This window comes from Kogia breviceps, chromosome 5, assembly GCF_026419965.1.
Source record: "Kogia breviceps isolate mKogBre1 chromosome 5, mKogBre1 haplotype 1, whole genome shotgun sequence".
NCBI classification, from domain to species: domain Eukaryota; kingdom Metazoa; phylum Chordata; class Mammalia; order Artiodactyla; family Physeteridae; genus Kogia; species Kogia breviceps.
The window spans coordinates 7,779,715-7,792,557 of NC_081314.1; positions in this window are offsets into that span (position 1 = coordinate 7,779,715).

Consider the following 12,843-nt stretch of genomic DNA (forward strand, 5'->3'; position numbering starts at 1 on the left):
ATTGAGGCAATATCACAGCATGGCCTCTAGATAAAACAAGCAAAAGATAACATAGAATACACCAAACTAGAGTAGGTCAATTAAAAAAACCTTATTAACACGCAATTAAAGCTCAGTAGTTTTTTCTTTGTGTCAGTTTGTGTACAGTTTTCAGTGGAGAGTTTAGCATGTTGGGCCTATTCTTTCCCCAGGTGTCATTCACTGGAAATGCCTGAGGAATATTGGAGAAGAATCAGAAGCACCAAAGAAACTATTGTAAATTTGCCTTGTGTTATAAAGGAATGGAGTTTCTCATTAAAATGAGTTCTTATCCTATTCTTAGTTAAAAGAAAATAGATCTTGTTATAAAGCAATGCCTCTGAAAATGGCATATCCAAGGCAAGATCCATTGTGAAAGTGAGCAAAGGCTGAAGTTTTATTAATAACAGGCCAATCCTATGGTGAGCCCGGGTGGGTAAACTGCTATCTGGAAGTAGACTGTTCACTCATGTGAAGCGAATTAACACTTCCTGGGCACCAGGGTACTATTAGGTGCATTGAAAGAGCTGATTTACTATGGGCATCCTGGTGCCCTTGCACACCCGGCATCTCTATAGGATCGGACGTAATGAAATTATATGGTGCCATAAAGCCAGACCTTACAAATTTTAGGCAATAGTCCAGTGATGTGGTAGGGACTCATGGCAGTTAAATCAGCTGGGGTGCTCCTCTAGCCATAGCAGAAATGTCTTCTTTAATCTTGGAAAGCAAAGAAATTAGAGCTAGCAAATCATCCCTCATGGTAAGTCAACCCCAACCTTTCTTTTATTTGTTATCATGGGATTGTTGCAAGCTCTCTTCTTGCTCACTGGGAGAAAAAAGGGAAACAAACCAAAGGTTTTCTTTATTCCTTTAATCAAAGAACCAGGGAGGAAGTTGACACCTATTAAAGGTAATCCTTATGCAGTTTGTTTCTCATCTAAGGCTACCTAAAAAAAAAAAAAAAAAAAAAAAATCATCATAACCAGATTAATAGGTAGGTGAAAAGGAAGCAGCAAAGCTTCATAAAAATGGAGGATCCTAGTCTTAAATCATGTCCCCACTGCCCACCTACAAATTAAGCAGAACATGCTCTAAGAAAGCTGATTGTATTGAAAAATATTTAGAATAGAGATATAAGTACTTTTTATCATCATAGCAGTCATGTGGAAATAGGTTAAATTAGTTATGAAAGAAATTAGTGCTTCTTTAATTGGTAGTATGAATTAGTTTGATAATATTGGTGCCATTGTGATTTTCATTCTGTTTTAAACTAGTGTGTAAAACTTACTCAGCTATTAATTTCAAAGACTTTGTGAAATGTTATAACTAACTGGGAGTGAACCAAGATTCATTTGGAATCCTGTTTATAAAAGCTGGATATATTTGAGTTTTAGGATGACTATAAAGAAATACACAAACACATGAAATTTTATCTAGCAATTTGGTGGCCAAATTGCAACAGAAGTTCGAATGCTCTGTTAAATCTGGGAAAATTATACTAGCATTATTTTGACTTCCAATCTGAGAGGCCTTTGTCCATCTAATTCCATGGTTTTATACGTGAATTTTTATGAATATGGAGATTATACCTGAAACTCAAGTAGTATCCAAATTTGTCTCATCATTAGATGATTCCTCTTTGAAAAAGGAAAACATATTCACTTATTCTGCTTATCCTTGAAAGATAGCAGAAGCCAAACTGTTATAAAATTATTTTGGCTGAAATACAAAATGAACAAGTTGTGTTCTTTAAAGCTGGGACATGCTAGGGGTAATCATCCTGATTTTCTGCTAAGCACTAGTCATGCTAATTTCTGCCATCAACAAATTTGATTAAATTCAAAGAGGGTAAACATCTTTTTCCCGAACTTGCAACATTCTTAATGTTTAGAAACAGAAAATTTGTCAACCAGAGATGGGCTTTCCTAATATGAATTTGAAGTTATATCTTTTTAAAAAAACTCAAAATGGAACAAAAGGTCTTTTCTCACATTTCCTTTCCCTTCTAGGCAGAGTGTGTTCCTGATGATGTGCTTTACTTCGCTTTTTTTTTTTTTTTCTTCTTCTGCTGTTCAGATAAGTCTATTTAGCCGTAGGGTTAATTTTATCCCTCCCATCCACATCATTTTAGAATCGAAGGCCAGTGCCAAAACATCTGGTCTAGAAAGTTAAAAAAAAAAAAAATCAGTTTAGATGCCCGTCAAATCTGAATAAATTAACAAAATATTTGATTTTATATTTGAAAATTAAGTTACTTTTGCAACTTTTCAGTCTGACATTTTTCCTTTTTTAAATCCTCAGACCCTAAAATAAGTATTATGTAATTAGTGTTCATTTAGAAAACAGTATGTTGAAGACACGTTATCTGGAATACCCCAACATATAGTGATGTTCCGTAGGAAGCTGCTCGGAGAGGCGCACTGAGGTGCTCTTGGAGATTGAATGTGGAAGACAGGGTTTCTGAAACTAAGTTAATTGGGACTCCTAGAGCCTTGCTATCACCCTGCAGTAGATACAGAGAAGAAATCTACCAGTTAAATGTTTTCAAATGATACCCTTGGATAATTTAAGTTTTACATGCACCAGTGACATTATAACAAATAACGGATTCCCATTGTTGACACCGATCAAAATGCAAAAGCCAGAATTTGGGGTTACAACTGGGAAAAAGAGAACAGAAATTATATTTTAAGATCCACCTTGGAAAATTAATATTGAAGTCATTTTCTAGTTATGTTTTAAAAAAGTAGTTAATCATTTCAGAATCAACACAAAAACAGACGCCACCGTCTCATAAAATAAACATGCAGTGAAAGGGTAACACACGCATTAGCCACAAACTGAGTCTGCAGCCAATACAGGATGATGAGAAGGAATTCTCAGTGTGGTGTGATGCGTGATCGAGCCATTAGCCATATGGTGCTGTGTGAAGAGGGTGTCTGCGACGGAATAACAGTTGTATGTTATATGGTTTATTAAATAATTATGCAATGGCAAGCAATGCTTTTTTAATTATTGGCTGTTGTAAAATATTTTTGTTAATCTAGCTGCATTTACCAGGTTGCAAGATGCATGTTTCATCACGTCTCCACGCTTCCTATCTGCTTTGTGTGTGGAATGGAAAGCGGCTGCCATATTGAGGATTTAGAGCACATCTCTTGTATCATACTGTGTATCATCAAGGTATGCCACAGGGCATTTAGAAATATAGGGCTCATTCCTTTTAGAGTTGCCTTCCCACCTGCCACCTGTCAGTGCAGACACACTGTATGTGGGATAGAGCATGTGCTCTTTTTATGTCATTTCCATGGAATGAGACAGTGGAGCATTAAGACATCCCAATGAGGAGCAAAACAGTCACTAAAATATCTAGATATTTTGCTGTGTGATGCTGTGCCAATGCCTATTTGGATACTTGCTTTTTTAGACTGAAGACATTATCCTGACTCATTTCTATTTATAGTAAATTTTCCTCCATGTTGATGGGTATTACCTTCTTTTGTTTACCTCCAACCTGTATGGCTTTGTCAGGTGAATCACACTTTATTAACCATTCAGACTGCTCTGGCCTGCACTAGATAGTTACTTAGATATAGTATGCTGGTTCTGCAAGGTGGGATCACCAGAGGACCGGTGGCAATGTCATGGTTAAAGCAGTGAAAAGCCTGTGATTGTGCTATGCCCCCATGGGACTGCAGGGCAGCTGCATATGCCGCTGAAAGAGATGTCATAGCTCAATGAAATGCACTGGAACTACAGCATACTTTTGCTTGTACCAGCCTACTCTTATTAAAGGAATTACAGTATCTTTAAAACATGGGTGTATGCTTTCATGCCTGGTTATTTTAAAGACATCTTAGAATTTTGAAAATTTAATTTAGAGATTGTACATGATAGTTGGGTATAAACACTGAAAAAGTCAAGCTAATCTAGGTACAGTATTGACATTGCAGATAATATCCATGACCTTACTGCAAAGTTATGCCAATATTTCTCTGCCTTGGTAGTTCAAGGCTGAAATAGTGAATAGATTCTGAATATCATTTTTAATATGTAAGTACTTATGTAGAATCCCTTATGCTAAGGCCTCCATAATATTCAAAGAAGAAAAAGAAAAGGAAATTAAGAATAGTCATTAGGACAGTTTGTCAGTATTTCAGTCTCCTCCTGTCAAACACAGGAGGATTGCATTTCCTCTCAGCCTGGATGTTCATTTTGGCCCAGAGCCTCTCTGTCCAATTAAACTTGGGGCAGAAGTCTTTACTAACCAACGTGTAACTCACCATGGCGTCTTCCCACTAACAGGGTGACCCAGAGACATTCCAGATAGGAGAATCCCCTTCTGCCTTAGTCTCTAAGTGAGGACAACATGAAACAGAGGTTCTGGGAACATTCTAGCCCTTGATGGACAACGCAGCACAAGGGAGGAATAAATCCGTGTTGTCTTAAACCCCTGGGATTCTTAAGGTTTTTTGTTGTTTGTTACTGACTAACAATGACAAAAAATAGATGATAATACCAGGGGTTTCATAGATATTAGTACGTAGGACAAGGTTAATGATAAACATAATATTTAAATTCACTTTAATAAGTAATATTAGGCAAGTCAGAGTATTTGGAGTCTCCTACCCCATTTGTGAGGCTGGTGTGTCAAGATGGGTTCCCGGAGACCTCCTCGGCTCACCGGGGGTCTGAGTGCAGTGGGACAGTGATAATTCTCTCTACCATCACTTCTTCTCTTGTGCACCCTGGTGGGTAACTCCAAGTGAGTCGAACAAATATGATTTTCATATGATGGAATAAAGTTTGGGAAGTGCTGGGATATATGTGATATGTGGTGTGGCAAAAGTCACGCCTATGGTGTGGGTGAAGAACAAAAGTTTTCTAAATATTGATAAAATAAAAAAACATCTGAGGGCTTTCCGGGTGGCGCAGTGGTTGAGAATCCGCCTGCCGATGCAGGGGACGTGGGTTCGTGCCCCGGTCCGGGAAGATCCCACGTGCTGCGGAGCGGCTGGGCCCGTGAGCCACGGCCGCTGCGCATGCGCGTCCGGAGCCTGTGCTCCGCAGCGGGAGAGGCCACAACAGTGAGAGGTCCGCGTACCGCAAAAAAAAAAAAAAAAAAATCTGAGCTGAGAGAGTAAAATAATATTTAGGCCTTCTTATCTTTAAATTGATCAAATCTACCAAATAATTGCTCGTTTTCCAGCTTTACTTGGCTTGTGTACAGATGTGCTAATCCATTTATTCATCCAAGGCAGCCAACCAATCAAAAAATGTTGAGCGCCTATTGTATGTTACAGGGACTGAGCAAAATGGTGAGGATAAAGACATGGACTTTCTTTTCATCCCTCCAGTGACCAATATTTCCATTGGAAAGGAAGATAATTAATAACAGTAGAGTGTAATATGTGATGCTATAAGTAAATACTATGTTCCAAGCACTCTCCTACTATTTAATTTTGTTTAATCTTCAAAGGAACTCAATGGGGTAGATAATATTCCCTTCACTGTATATAGATAAGGATACTGGTTCTCAGAGAGCTTAAATCAGTTTTTTCAAAGTCCTACTACTAACAAATATTGGAAAATGGATTTGAATCCAGTACTGTAGGGAAGATTATGTGCACATTGATAAAGACTACCTTTGCTTATTCAATTACCAAAGGGTTCCTGCCAAGATGGTCTGTCCTTTGCTTATCATTAGGCTCAGGCATAATATTGGGCTTTAATTCATCCTCAGGCTTCTCTGAGTTTGAGACCCTGTTCAGGTCCCCACCCAAAGAGTACATTTTTTTTTACCCAGTGGACACACACACAATCTGGAAGGAAACAAGCTTTTCTGGTGCAGTATTTTTTCTTTGTTATAGGATGGGATGGAGTTAGGGAGATTGAAATTTGAGTTGGTAGTTAAAGGGAGTTTAGCCTTGTGTGAAACGTTTTGTTTTTCAATAACATATTTAGATATTAAAAACGTTCTTACAATTTATTAAAATTTTCTAGATACTTTTATTTAGGTGTGAGGCTTGATGCTCCATTTTTTAACAGTCATCTTGTTTCAAGAATCCTTGACCTTGGCCTGCTCAGCAGCAATTTTCCCTTGCATCTTGAGTCTTGGTCCTTTATTTCTTCATTGTAAAATGAGAGCAGGGGTTGCACCATGTTACATATATAAGGTTTCGGGGGCTCTAATGTTGTATGATTTCTTTAGCTTTTGGAACTGGTGGGAGTGCTAACTGGCCTGATTCTCGTCATGTTTTAAAAGTATGTACACATAGAAAATGAATTTTTTTAAGTTAATTTCAAGATCACATAGCCAGTGACAAATATCACAGGCAGAATTCGGTCTTTTCGCTCCTTCAGAGGTTTCTTTTGTAATGCACTGGGCAGTCTCTCATTTGCCAAAGTACTTGGAAGACATTTGGGTTTATTTCTGTGTATGATATACTGTTTCAAGTGATTTGAGTTTCCTGGCATCTGGAATGAGGTAGGGCACTAAATATTTGTTTTTATTATATGCAGTGCTTTATTCCACGCTTTTTTCTCGGCCTAGTTTTTCTCGTGTGTGTGCACACGTGCACGCACATGCACCGAACAACAGAGAAATATCAATACTGGCTAACAGGTGTCTGTGATTTCCTCTTCTCCCACCTTAAAGAAATAGAAACATCTTAAAACAACACGGCAACAAAACTGTGTATTTCTCACTTTGGCGAATAAATAGCAATGCAAGATAAAGGAGAAGGACAGAGTCAGGTGGCAGTGTTTATGAGAAATTCTGGGGTAATAAATTAAGATTGTATATATTGCATTTATATTCTTACATTTCCCAAGAGTAGTTCTGGATATGAGTACCCAAGAATGGGATTTAATGTGAAACCTAAGAAGGGTGTCTTAATTGCACAAATATTTGCTTAAATATTAAATATAGAAATAAGAAAAAATTTAATTGAGGAACAAGGCAGAAGTTCATGACAAGTTCTATCAAGCTTCTTATGATGGCAAACGTTTACATTCTAAGCCTTTCTCCCCCATTATAAACAACCTGATTTTCATCGATGAAAGCAGCTAGCAGAGACTGCTGAACCAGTTATTTTATTTTATCAGGCACTGCTAGCAGAGATACCACTTTCATTTGTGCCAGCATTTGTAGTGTAAATGAGGAGCAACCTATCATAAAATAATGCTAAGAAGATCAAAGAAAGCAATCCCTACTACCAAGCTAAAATCATTCTGGGAAAATGTTTTTGATTATGCTTAATAATGTAATCAAACCAGAAACCTGCCTAGAAGTTGGAGTTATTAGCAGAATTACTGCTAATATTACAGGGTACCTAATAGGCAGTACTATGGCAAGAAAGTTCTGGACTTATAAAAATGCGGGGTTAATAAAATATTTACAAAGAGCTGTATAGTTTTGATTAGAGTACTATGTATATCTTCTCAGAAAAACAAATCGGTGTTACAACTGAAGATTTAGAATTAAGGCAGGAAGACGAAAGAATAAAAGGATGAAAACCAAAAGGGTCATTTTGTTTTTTAATCTTTGATTTCATTCTTTAAAGACCAATTACTTTCTGTCTTCTGTGGGAGGGGAAAAAGAAAACAAAATTCTTAATAGCAAAATCATTCTAAGACTTTTCTGATTCATTTTATATTTAGCAGATTACAGCTTTAGTCATCAGTAGGGAAGAGCCTCACAAACTGACAGACCTGAAGTCATGTCCTTTGATTGTCATTGACAGAAAAAGCATTTGAGGTAAAGAAAAAAAAATATTCATCTTTGATTACAGTGATGTGATTTGGTGACATAATACAGCTGGGAACTGATGCAAGAAAGGCAATAATTCCTACTTGAGGGTTTGACATGATGTAGCCCTTCAGACGTCTTCCTACCAACGCCTCCAGCTACAATAGTCTCCTTGATGGTGGCTAGACAAATAGATATGCAGCTTGTTACAGAATTTAAAAGGCAAACAGCTCTAAAATAACATTTCTTCAGGCAATGTATTTCGGCATTAAATGCTTGACAACTACACATTTGACTGGACCTAAAATTAAATCTATTCAATTTCAACATTTTACTGTACAAAGACAAAAATACCCCCATTTAAGCAACACTTTCTTAAAATAATGGAAAATAAATGGTTTATCCACAATAGCTCTCTAAAGAGATACATTTCTTTTGTTTTTCTTTGTGGCTATCAGTGACTGTGTATGTTTCTAAATCCATCCAATATGATTTGGGGTATTATTTTTATACTTTGATAGTTCTCTTCACTCCTTTTCTGACTCATTTGTTTTTCAGACAGGATGTTGCCATATATATTTTGGACAATTTACAAAAGAGGTACATGCAAATATTGGAAGTAATGTCAGACAGTTGGTAAAATGACACGTAGAGCATCACACCTATTTCTCTGACAAATAGTTACTACATTAAATAAATTTATATTCTAGGATTTGAATAATAAGCATAAAATTTGATTCAAATCTTCATTTTTTAGTGCATTATGAAAATAACTTCTCTATATTCATTCACAAGTGACATCCTAACACTCAGATTTTAAAAGATCTAACACCTAAACTAATGAAGAGTATATAGTTTGTGAAGAAATAAAAAGATATTAGAACATGTGTAAATGGCTCTATAAAATTTAATTTAATAAATTTTCTTTACAGTCAGAGATTTGAAGAGTTTATATTTGAAAGTCACATAAGACCTCTAAGTATGCTAGAACAGAAAACTTATTGCTTAGCAATATTTTTTAGTGATTAAGAAAAGATCTCCTGAATGTCACAAATGTGTGTATATGTCTGTGTGTTTGTGTGTGTGTGTGTGTGTGTGTGTGTGTGTGTGTAACCATAAGGAGAATTCAATGAATACCCATCAGAGAATAACTTCTGATGGAGTTTCATTTTCCAAAGGAAGATTATGAAGTGTCAGTGCATGATGATATTTATATATGTAAATCAAGTATTTGAATCTGCAAGTTAATTGTGTCTAGAAATGTCAGACTAATTATAAACTCTTAGGCTGTATTTACCTGAATGCCCCCAAAGCTGTTTAAAACTAAAAAATTCAGTTTATAGAAGGTTGTTTTCGTTATAAGAAATGGACTCTTTCAGTCGTACCTTTTAGGGGAATGTAGATATCACCTACACAAATATAGGTGTGAGTCAGAAAGTTGTACCACCTCCCAAGGAAAACATGTTCTTCTGGGTTAGACAGGTTCTGGATAATCTTGTCAGCGAGATCCAAGAGCATAAGCCTCATCAGAAGAATAATTTATGTTATTGTCTAAGAGACTTATATAAAAATGTTCTAAGACATTGCTACATAAACTACCCCCTTCCTCCCCGTGGAGATCAACTTATATTTCATTCTGTACAAATGTTTACTCTTAGTCCCACATAATTTACCTTTGAATCTTTTTGTTTTTTGGTTTGCTTTACTCAGAAGTCTTATTTTGGTCTGTTTTTTACTTCTGGGACCATATGAAACTTTCAAGGCATAACCAATACACATGTGATATCAGTTCATGGCCAGCATTAGGCTAGATAGTTTTCATCCTTTTACGTAGAAGAATGCTGGTCTTTTCAGGAATGCTCATTCACATATACACGCATACCTTGCGTGTATTTATGCATCCAAACCTAAAAACAAAAGAAGGAGGAATAATGGTTTACTTGTGGGAAACTCAACTTTCCATTTTAGCTTTGACCAACTTCTTTTTCGTTAAGAATGGAAGATTCTGCTAAAACTACTTGGAGGTTCTTTTTTCTTTTTAAAATTCATCTAGATTTTCAATTTTCTATTCCACATGGTTGGTACAATAAATCATTTGACCAAGAGGACAATTCAGTGGCAGCCCTTTGCAGAGAATTGTGCAAACAGCATTTGGAGAATTTTTATTCCATGCACTTATCCCAAATTTATACTTCAGCTCATCATCCACAAGGCAGTTACCTAGCACGGAAAAAGTTTTGGACAAGCCAAGGAGGCTTAGGTTACTGAACCATTTTCATTATTTAGAAGCATCTTTCACAAAATTGTTTATCTTCATTTTCCAAATTCACTCATGTATAAAGAGTTTTTATCAAAACATTTAATTGAGTATCACCATTTACACATAGCAAAAGTAGTATAGTCTAGTCATAGGGAAATATTAAAACTTTGAGTTATTTGTATAGTTTTGTACGTATTTATTTTTTAGTATAGATAAAACAATGTGGAAAGGAATAAGAAAATAATCCACTGTCGTAGCTGAAAGGCCCAGTCACCCACCTTTATTTAATATTTAAGGAACAGAATATAATCCTGATGCTTTTATTATCTTCAGTTTTTGGTTTACAGATGGGCGGTTTTGTCTGGGAAATTCCTTTCAAGCTAGAACTCACATTTCTAAATAAGAATATTTAAACATTTTTATACATGATGATTCATTTATTATCAGAAAATTAACCCTCATATAGATTAGTTAACTCTTTTCCATAAAATTTTTATGCTTCTGGGAATTTAAAAGATATATATTGCCTTATAAACATTGAATACTGAATTCCAGAATTATTAAAATTGTATAATTAAAAAGACCCTTAGAAATAATGACTCCTCCTAATTATAAATTGAAAATATCTATGCTCTTATTAGTAAGCTAAAATCAATTGAGTAGAAAAATTTCTCCTGAGATTTTTATTTTAAATAACTGGATTAGAAGTAGGAGAGAAAATAAGCTTAAAAGTAATTATTTAAATCTGATATATTTGATTTCTTAAGGTCAGTCCACATAGACTCAAATGGCCTGATTCCCAGAAATGCCAGGTCCTGGTTAGTATGGAGACATTATCTGCTTCACTAAGTATTTGGTTCTATTTACTTTCATGCAGTTACATGTAGACTTTGCCAAAGAATCAATAAAGTAATATTTGGAATATTAAATTCTCACATTGAAAGCTAGATTATACATTAAAACAAATTGAGATCTATTATATTACTGTTCTCAATGGTTTGCCACCCTAAATAACAATTTAAAAATATATGATATCCTAAATATATTAAATGATGTCTAAATTGTTATAATCAAATTTCAGGAAAAAATGGAGAATAAAAATATGTTGATCTGATGCATAAGCATGATTTAAAACACTTTTTTGCAACAGGTGTGCTACTGCATGTGATATTAAATATAGTTTGGTATTTAAAAAAGTAGAAGAGCATGAGCATAGGAAATAACCAAATTGTATATCACTTCAGACCTTTTAATATGGAGATGTGTTTCAATCTGTCTGGAGAATGGTATTGCTATTTTTGTCAGATGTATTCAATTTCATTGTGTTATTTTTTTTTCTAAAAATATAATATTGCATAAGCTTGCTAGTAAACCTCGTTCTCAGTGACATTTTGTCACAGAAGGCAATTTGTTCTACTTATAGATCACTATGTCATTTTATTTTAACATAATACTGATAATTGATAGTTGAGTCTAAAAGTGATATACTAGTGTATGTTTATACTTTTAAATTATTATGAAATTTACTATGCCAATAGTATATTTTTAGGATACATTAAAACTAAGTTTTTAAAAATTCAAAAAAGTAAGTTATGGCTATAAAAATGAAATCTTTAAAATTAACATTTGAATGATAAGCAATTTGGGGGGTAATTATAGTTCACACTCTACAGTCAATGCATTTTGATATATGGATATGGATAATTGCTCCTAGTAATATCCTTTAGTTGGATTTTTGTAACTGCAATAACAATTTATTGCAAAATTAATTCCTTGGCACAATTTAACATTTAGTGATGTGAAGTCAAAGTGAATTGATTTTACCACAGACCACTTGTGCCCTGGTTTCCTATGTTCAAGTACTAATTGGTTATTATAGGTCACTTTAGAACTTAGTTTAAAAATAAATTAGATTGTTGCAAGGTGCATTTAGTAGAAATAGCTTGATATTTTCAGCTCTTGGGGTTTTTTTAAAATAAAAAATGGTAAAGTAATGCAATCATCTTTGGTTATAAAAGTGATGGATAAATTGAAAACATTTTTGAATCAGGTCAATGGTACTGATGATTAGTACATTGTTAATCAAGTTCTTCAGATTGCTATCAAATGCTCTAGCTCTTTTGTTCAGGCTGGTGAGGGGATCATGAATATTAAAAAGATTCAAATGGATGTGCTCTCATGTAATATGGAGTACCACAAATGAAAAGACTAAATGAAGGCAGACTGTAACTCTATGTACTGACATATCTCTTAAATAAAGAAGAATGCCTAATCAATTTCTTTGCTCACAAACATATAGCAACCAAATAGAATTTTTTGTTTGAAATCTATATCTTAATCACATTGACACCAGTGGACATGGTACATGAAAAATATTTTTTTAAAGAACAGGTTTGCATAATAGTATGCTGTGGTTGGTAATAACTAGAATTTCAAAGAAAATGCAGACTAAAGATTAGGATACAATGTATTTATTTTAAAATGTAGTGTGTTTTAAAATGTTGTCTTGAGAGAGAGAGATGATAATACTGTATCTGTTTAGCAACAATCTCTTTCTGCTTTATAAATCTATGCTATTAGAAACATGATACGATATGTTAGGTGTTGATTTTACTTATTACTAAAAGCAAAATTTTGTTTTTTAAACCAAAATGGAAGAAAAATGTTTTCCATAGACATCTCTAAACATTTAGAGTTTATATCACTCATAAAGTTTCATTTTTTCCAGTATGAATAAATGTTTGTAAAGAATTATGAAATACATATACCTAAAACATTGCATATTTGTGTATAAAGTAGAAACAAAATAGTA